We start from the raw sequence: 9,963 nt of genomic DNA, 5'->3' as shown, positions 1-9,963 counted from the left end.
CCCACACTACTTACTGTCTAATCCAAGCTGCAGACACAGTGGTAAATTCAGTCTGAGATAAGAACTTACGATGCATTCCAATCATATAGATTATATAGCAGTAAGCTGTGTATGACGCAGTTTTCGCTAGTTTAATATAAGGCTTATTTCTGCCCTTACCAAGTACTTTTTACTAATGAAATAATGTAGAGATTGCTTCAAACACCTTGTGAGTATGCAGTTGGGTGAAGTCTTCGGCAAACACCGATATTTCGCCACTTTCGACTTGAACATGATGGAGTGTTCACCTGTCCAAACATCAGCACGTGTTGAAGATGCCACTTAGCTGTAGTCCTGTAAGTTGTATAAACGTTTTATATGCTGGGAAAAAGAGAATAGAAGCATTCGAAACGTGGTGCTACAGAAGAATGCTGAAGATTAGATGGGTAGATCACATAACTAATGAGGAAGTATTGAATAGGATTGGGGAGAAGAGAAGTTTGTGGCACAACTTGACCAGAAGAAGGGATCAGCTGGTAGGACATGTTCTGAGGCATCAAGGGATCACCCATTTAGTATTGGAGGGCAGCGTGGAGGGTAAAAATCGTAGGGGGAAGCCAAGAGATGAATACACTAAGCAGATTCAGAAAGATGTAGGTTGCAGTAGGTACTGGGAGATGAAGAAGCTTACACAGGATAGAGTAGCATGGAGAGCTGCATCAAACCAGTCTCAGGATTGAAAACCACAACAACAACATGCTGGGAAAAGCAAATTTCAGACATAGAAGTATTGTTTATTGGTAATGAAAGGAGCATTTTTTAATTGTTGTTGTGTTTTGTAAAGGTCACTCGAGAAATATAACTGTATTGTTTCCTCAAGAGAAAGACTACTTACATTACCTTAAGGATCTCTTGAGCACTGCTCTTATGATAGTGTTACTCGAGTAGTTATATGTACTACATAAACATGGATGCAAATGAATGGTGATAGGACTAATATTTCGTATTCCCTGTTTTAAAAATAGCAAAAAATTATTTAGTTACGTCTTGTTTAACTTCGCATATGGTCACAGGATGGTAAGGTTGATGGAAACATCTTTATAAGCAGGTGGAATGAAATGACCTAATGGCATTTTTGGCCGGGAGACTCCACCTGGGGCTTGTTCAGCTGTGTAGTGTAAATCCTTTCGTTATGTGATGCCACTTCCGCTTCTTGCTGTCGATGATGATGAAATGTCAATGAGGACAACTCAACATCCACTCCAAAAGTGGATAAAACTTCTGATCTGACGAGGAATCGAACCCGAATCCCCTGTGTAGCCTTCCACCAGACACCCCACTGCCTTCACGTGTCGCCTGTCTGCAGCCCAGTGCACAGTGACCCCTCTCACCCTCCCATCCACATCTGCCCCAGCTTCCTACAGTATTCACCGATCTTCATTTCCTCCTCCTCAGCACCCTGGATCCGCCTCCCACCTGTTTCCTCTCCAGGAGCCCTTTGTGAGCAACAGTCTCTTCTGACACAAATCCCATCGTCAATGAGGTGGGTGGGAGACATCAAACATTTTGACGACTAATTTTTGATGCTATCATTTTTGTTAAGTTTTTTTTTAAAATTATGTCATTAATAATAACGTCTATTAGGCTAGATGACTAAGTACAACACTAGGTTTAAGACAGAAAATCTTCTTTTTTTTAGTGAAGTAACGTAATGTCTATACTTTCTTTGAAAAAGTGCGAGTTTTAGTAGTTTAACATTCTCTACTTCCATGGTAAATTTTATGTTGGCTTGGGAGCTGTTCAAATGCCTTACGAAGTCACCGAGTTGTTCTTCACCATGGCTCCACACAGCGAAAGTATGATCGACGTATCTGTACCACACCCTAGGTTTGCAAGTCGCCAAGTCCAGTGCCTGTGTTTCGAAATGTTCCATGAAGAAGTTGGCCACCACTGGCCTAAGACGTCTTCCAGCTGTTCGTAGAAATTGCCATTCCACGTGAAATAGCTCGTGGTGAGAGAGGTTTGTGATGTCTTGTGGGAAAATGGAACCGATGTGCTCCAGAGCGTCACTGAGTGGCACTTTCGTAAACAAAGAAACGACATCAAAGCTGACCAGGATGTCGTTCGGTGCAAGTTTGAGTTTCTTGAACTTCTCAGTGAAATATCCAGAGTCCTTTAGGTATGTGTCGGTCTCCCCCACGTGTGGCTGGAGCAGAGAGGCCAAGTGTTTTCCCAGTTTGTACGTCGGTGAGCCAGGAGCGCTAACAATCTGTGCTAGTGGAACGTTGTTCTTATGGATCTTAGGTAATCCATACAGCCGAGGTGGTAGGGCTTCTGTGTTGCGCAGGTTCCTCTGTATGTCCACGGCAGAGAAAACACCTTGATTAACCGATTCGTATTCCGTGTTAACCGCTGCGTCGGATCTAATAGGTCTCGGATCTTTTGCTCATAATTTTGAATAGCAAATATGTTTGGATTAATCGCGCCAGTTCCCAGTCGTTTTCTACTATGGACTATTCAAACACTTCGGAGTGCGGTCACTACATTTTATATGGGCAGCTACTAATGATACATTTCTCCTCTGGCGTCATGAAGGGTATTATGGTAATGTTTAATACGTTGGCGGAATGTGTAAGATGTCACATCACTACTTCGCGGAGGCAGAAGCGACTACAGCGAAACCAGTTTGGCAACAGAGGGTGGGCAGTTCGATTGTCGAGGCTCGTCGCCCGCCGTATTCCTAACGATGGATTATATGTGCACCTTTTACACGTTTTAAAAACGTGTTAAAGCTGTAGCAAGACAAAAAGTAAGCCCTTAAAATGCTTATACTTGATATTATGACGAATCATTTTAGTGAGAAGAGTATTAGGACAAGCTCTGTGGACTGTAGGGGCTTCGCGTGTTGCGTTGCAGAGTAGGTCGTAATAAACAAGACGCCAGTGTCGATGTTACGAGGTCTCGGTTGTGTACCATGGAGCGAGGCTTGCCGCGCTGTGTACAGAATGTACGTAAATTTCCTCAAGCAGGTGTCTACACGTGCACATCACGCGTCTCCAGGGCTGCCTTGGCGGCGCTGAGTCGTCGGCACTGCATGTGGTGTGGACGAGTGTGCCAGCGCTACCAACACAGACGCTCAGTTGAGCAGCGACGTGTTTGACGGTGACCTCTCGTTTACCTCGAATGAGAGTCCGCAGCCTCCAGCGTCGCAGGAGTCGCAGCTGTGCGTGGCCGGCGGGCCGGCACACGGGAGGACCGACGGGTTTGCGCAACGTTGCTGTCGAGACGACGGACGCCTCGCCCCACGACTCACCGTGCTTTTGTTCACTGCCAGCTCCGGCTTGGAAAGCACCTCCGTTGCCATTGTGAAGGCTACGTATCGTGTCACCACCTATCGGAACTTCATGAAACTATGAGGGCTGAAGCGGGAGTATTCCACGACTCCCCACAACATATTCCGCCTTTTTTCAACCGAAACTGGCGGAGAAAAACAAATGTATAGCGTTACTTACTGAACGTCCCTCGCAAACCATAAATTATAAATACTGTCATTACTCGCAAAGTACTAATTAGATTTTGAAGAGCGAAATGCTGTAGATTTTGCCTCGTATAGAAGTACAATACTAACACAAGAAACTACAATAGTCCTATTTCAAAAATCGAAATTGATACCGACATCACTGTGATTTGTACAAGTATGAAAGAGACTATACGTCATTCGCTGAAGCCTTTCTCACAATATTTAATGTAGATGAAAATCGAATTTCAGTACCTTAAGCAAGTCCAGAAATATGACTTGTGCTGCCCAGCTACATCACCGTGTATCTTGCGATGAATGATCAGTGTGTTAATGTGGCCTCACTCGTTTTACGGGAGTCCGTCTACAGCTCCATGTGAGCGACCCTTCAGTGATTGAAGGCAAAGTGATTCTGGTGCTGGAAGGCTGCGGCCGCTGCCATTTAATCACTAACACATGTTACGCAATTTGCTTTTAAACCCTCAGGATACAAAAGTGAACCAAAAGAACCAAGGCCTGCGGAATAGATGACACTCCCTCAGAGTTGCTAAGATGCTTGCTACGCCAGCAATGGTAAAGCAGTTTTCCCTGGTATGCAAAATATAAGAGGCAAGCAATGTATCCCCAGACTTCAAGGAAAATATAATGATTCCTGTTCCAATGGGCGCAGGTGATTACAGGTGTGGAAACAGTAGAACTTCAGTTACCCGACCCTCCTTAATGCAGATATGTGGTTCATCTGAATCTTTTTTTTTTCTTTTCTTTTCTTAAGTACGGTAACTATACAGTACTGCAGTGGGAATAATCGATGGTGACAATCATTAAATTCAAACACAGCCAGCCGGCAAAAAGGGATCCAAGCGCAGTGTCGGTTAACTAGTCAACATGGGGGTGTGTAGTTGCCTCTTTAGGCCCATCTGTTACGAATGTAAAGGGACGTCACAGAGAAGGTACGCGGTCGTGTCCACGGTCAACAAGATGGCTGTCTTGCAGAGGATGGATAAAGGAGAATTGTTGAAGAAAATTGTTGTGGAATTTGTTGTTGGGGCTTCAACGATTTCAGATAGGAACAGGAAACTCAAAGAAATTGAACATCTTTGTTTCGAAATAGTGACGCCTTGTGGTGGTACTTCCTTTTGTTCGTCTTCGGCCAATGTAAACAATTCGGCAGAGACACCTGTATGGTCCTGCTGAGCACAAACAATGTACGAATCTGTCTAAAGTTAAATTCACCGATTAGTATACTATATAAAATTCATTGTACGTTTTCCAGTACCTCATCAAAATTTATGTGAAAATAACATACAATTTGAGTGTTGTCATGAAAATAAATTTAATGTGTTTAAATGGCATTTAACTAATACACATTAGTTAAATGCCATTTAAACACGTTCTGACTCTTTTTCTTTTTCTTTTCCGGGTTGCCTCTGTCCCACCTACACACACACCTGCGTCCACATGACTGCTGTGCATTTCACACTTAAGTGCCTGGCAGAGGAATCACCAGACCACCTCCACACTCTGTCTCCACCTTTCCGTTCTCGAACACCGTGCGGGGAAAACGACCACTTAAACCTTTCGGTGTGAGGTGTGTGTCTCCTAGTTCACCACAGTGATCATTTCTCCCTGTGTAGGTGGGCGTCAACAAAATATTTTCGCCTCTCATATCCGTGTAACTGTGGCCCAATATCGTGATAACACAAAATGTCCTGCCCCTCTCTCAAATTTTTCGATGTCTCCCGTCAGTCACGTCTGGTAAGGATCCTGTACTGCGCAGCAACACTCCAGAGGAGAACGGACGTGTTTCGTGTAGGCATTCTCTTTGGAAGACCTGCTGCACCTTTCAAGTGTTCTGCCAGTAAACGCCGTCTTTAGTGAGCCTTCCCCGCAACATTGTCTACTTGTTCGTTGTATTTTAAGTGGTTCGTAATTGTAATCTATAGATATTTAGTAGAATCGACGGCCTTCAGATTTATGTGAGTTATCGTGTAACAGAAAATTACCGGATTCCTTTTATTCCTTTTAGTACTCGTGTGGATCGAGTCAACTGCCGCTTCTCGTATCACGCAGATATTTTATAGTTTGCAGCTTCGTCTGGCGAGAGATTCAAATTAAAAACATTTTATTTACCATAAATTTACAAAAACGGATTTTTTCCGATAGCGTGAGAGATGTTGAATTCTTGGGCCGCATTTATACTTGCTTAGAGCCGCATGCGTCCCGTGCGCCGCGCGTTGGACACCCCTGATATAGATTAACGACAGCAGAGGGCGCTGTAACACATTCTTGGGGAACGCCAGGTAGGACTTCTGTCTTAGTCGATGACGTCTCGTCATTTACTACGAACTGTGACCCTTCTCATAGGAAATCACAAATCCAGTCGCTCAAGTCAGACGGTACTCCATAGGCGTGCAGTTTGATTACGAACATAGTGTGTTCCAGAATCCTACTGGAAATCGACGTCAGTGATTTGGGTCTGAAATTGAATGGATTATTGCTGTTCCCCTTCTTGTGCACTGGTGTGACCTGTGCAACTTTCTGGTCTTTGGGTACGGGTCTTTCCTCGACCAAGTGCTTGTATACGATTGCTAACTACGGGGCTGTCACATCTCAAATCTAATTGGTATACAATCTGGACTGGAAGACTCGCCCTCATTGAGTGATTTAAACTGCGCAATTACACCGAAGATCTCGACTTCAAAGTTTCTCATGTCTGCAGCTGCTCTTGACTCGAATTCTGTAATATTTACTTCATTATCTTCGCTGAATTTCGGGAAACCGCTTTTAGTGACTGTCATAGGTAACATCGTCATTACTGTCGCAGACTGTGGGTGGTGGCTGTGTCTTTGTGCTGGTTTACTTTTACTACGATCTGAATCTCTTTGATTTTCTGCCAGTTTTCGAGGTAGAGTTTCGTTGTGGAAACTATTAAACTGATCTCACGTAGAATTCCGCGCTAAATTTCCAGCTCCAGTAAGAACATCGCCAATCACGATTTTGCGTTCTTTCTGTCTTTTGAGGTCCGTACCACACTTCGTAGTTTTCATGCACCATAAGTGTACCTGTCAAGTGAATATGACCATGACCCTAATTATTAGAAAAGGCAGATAGTGCTGAGAACACATCATATCTCTACCGTTACTGTTTGTTCGATGTAAACCGCACCTGAATCGTGTGATAATGCATACTGGCATCAAAAGGAAGAGAAGCAAGGAGGGACAGAGGTCAACAAAAAAATGGTTCAAATGGCTCTGAGCACTATGGGACTTAACTTCTGAGGTCATCAGTCCCCTAGAACTTAGAACTACTTAATCCTAACTAACCTAAGGACATCACACACATCCATGCCCGAGGTAGGATTCGAACCTGCGAGCGTAGCGGTCACGCGGTTCCAAACTGAAGCACTTAGAACCGCACGGCCACACCGACCGGCAGAGGTCAACACACTACACCGAATAGCTAAAGGAGATATGACTAAGACCATAGCTCAATATAAGTCATACAAAAACTTCATGATGCAGCCGCGTTGGAATTGCGATAAATGTCCCCTAAAGCTTGCGAAATATATTTAATCAACTGGAAACACCCCTACTCATTCATGTCCAAGACGATGGAGTACACAACATAACCATAGGACCTAAGCGAAACTTGCTCACTTTTATAGTTTTAAATAATGTTAGCATTTCGAACAAGTTTAGTCATTAGAATAAGAGTAGTTGTGGGAATAAGAGAAAACATTTTTGAAAATCAGCCGAACGACGTGAAACAATAATCGTGAATTACGATACGTTCAAGTTTCCAGAAATGTGTTTTGCATTCGGAATGTTTGTCCTGGTTTGTACGACTGGCAGAGGTCAGGAAGTGTCAGTACATCCTCATAACCTGTAACTCTCACTCGACAGACAGTTTCAAGTACAGTAAGCACGTTAGACCATGGTAGATGTAGCTAAACCAGTATTGAAGGTGGCAGTGACAGATATGTTTGTCGTTTCAGAAAGTATATTCGATTAGGAAAGTCAACTTGTACAACGGACAGAGATAGTGGACATCTGCAGTGGCCACATATGAAACGTCCACTTGGAAAATTATACATGACTGTGTTTAAACTGACACACAATATTTCTGCGCAACGCAATCTGACTTTCAAAAATCCCTACAAAAGAATGGCCCTGACTAACATTAACCTATACGTTTCAGAAATCACTTACCTCACAAAAATCTTGGTTACTCGAACTACTGCAATACAGAAAGCGCCACTGCTGCCAGCTAAATAAAAGATTCAAACTACGGAAGGCATTAACTACTGATAGGCATAGATAGCAAATGAAATATTTTAATAGAGAACAAACAATGTATTTACCTTAATAGTCATAATATATATAGCAGTTCATGACATCCAGTCGGGGGACTGAAGACCTTCGCTGTTTAGTCCCCCTTAAACATCCCAACAACCACCACCACCACATCCAGTCTTACAAATTTCAAAACCCCGCCATTTCTCTCCCCACATCCACCACTGCTGGCGGCTCACCTCCAACTGCGCAATGCTACGCCCTGTTAACATCCAGCTGCCCAACACTACAATGGCAGACAAAAATGCAAACTAGCCACAGACAGCACACAGCACAGCCTGTGATATTCATACAGAGCGCTACGTGGCGTTACCAATAAGAAAACCTAAACAGCCTACTTACACAGCCCCCATGCTCCCCACAAAAAATTTTACAAATTGTATTGGGCAGTGGACAATACAGATTTGAAAAAAAATTTTCATAATTACAATAACAAAGATATCAAATGCACACACTTATTGATACAATGTTGGTCAAATGCTAAAATTTTCTCACAGTCCATAAAGACAGTCCTGATCATTCATCACAGTAAAACTGCAGTGTATTTGGCTCTGAGCACTATGGGACTTAACATCTATGGTCATCAGTCCCCTAGAACTTAGAACTACTTAAACCTAACCAACCTAAGGACATCACACAACACCCAGCCATCACGAGGCAGAGAAAATCCCTGACACCGCCGGTGCAGTGTTTTTCTCAAAGTCTGAGCAGTAAAAGAAAATGCACACGGATTTCCATGCAGTCTTGAAGAAGTAGTGTTGCCCTTCCAACGGAAAGACAGTGCTGACTTTCGACATGCAGACAGGTAATGGGACACAACAGAGGAAACCCACAGCAGAGTCATTCGACGTTTTGAAGAATATTGGTAGGTAGGTAATCACAGAGTAGACCCACTGTAGCCCTGGTAGAGATTACGGTATTGGTGGGCCACCAGAGGTGCAGACCCACTGCAGTCCTTGTAGAAATAATGGTACTGGTGATTCAGCAAAGGTGTAGACCCACTGTACTCCTTATAGAAATAATGGTATTGGTGGGTCATCAAAGATGCAGACCCACTGTAGTCCTTGTAGAGATGGCCAGCAGCCATCCGTTGTGACTGTGCAGGTGCACAATCACCATCGAAGAGTCTTGTGGATAAAATAGCAAGTCCATGAACCACCACTTGTGCACTCACAAAGTTTTTGGAATTGTCCTTAGAACCAGCAATGCTGTTATCCAGTCTCTTGCTGAATTATTAACACACGTGCAAACACTAACAGTCCCTACTTCTCACATATTGTCCATATACTATGACCAACAGAAACGAGTGCAGTGAAATGTAACTTACAAGTTAATAATTTGATGAACTGGTGTCAATTATAATTTTATAACATGAGAATATAATTACAAAGGTATAAAATACATCATTAAAGAACATAACAATACAGATAACATTAGTAGTAAAACAGGTTTTACAAAAGAATAGAAATAAACAGATACATCAGTGTTAGAGGAATTATGACATAAGTAAATATATAAAATAATGAGAATAGTTTTCGAAACATTAATTTCACACTTGAGCATTGAAACAGAACAGAATTAATAATGTCTAAACATCTCTACAAAGTAAATAACATATTATTAGAAAAATTGTACAACATAACTCTTATTAGCTAAACACATAAAGACAGGAAAAACACAATATCACATAGCATAATGACACAGAAGTACAGGACAGGGTTTGGTTTCAGTGTGACATTTGGTACTGCAGTCCAACCCAAAACCTCATTCCATAGATCTTTTATCTAATTTCAAAATTTGTTTCCACCAAAAAAATCCTATTCAAGCATGCATTCTGTTTTCTGTTCACATCCTATTTCAAAAATTGTTTTTCTCCACTATACACTACTTTTTTGGCCAAACCATTTTCTTATAGCTTCTCAATTCATTTCTTCCAATTCATCATAGTTAGTTTCTTATATAGTCTACCCCCTCTTATGCTAACTTAAATCTACTGAGCTCAGATATATATACCAATGGACGAGGCAATGCAGCAGCACAAAATAAATTAACACAAACAGCAATGACAAAAATTCAAATTGGCAAAGCAAGCAGCAGTAAAACTAAGTTAACAGA

The sequence above is a fragment of the Schistocerca serialis genome, chromosome 11 (assembly GCF_023864345.2).
Source record: "Schistocerca serialis cubense isolate TAMUIC-IGC-003099 chromosome 11, iqSchSeri2.2, whole genome shotgun sequence".
NCBI lineage: Eukaryota > Metazoa > Arthropoda > Insecta > Orthoptera > Acrididae > Schistocerca > Schistocerca serialis.
Note: the sequence above shows the minus strand (reverse complement) of the source record.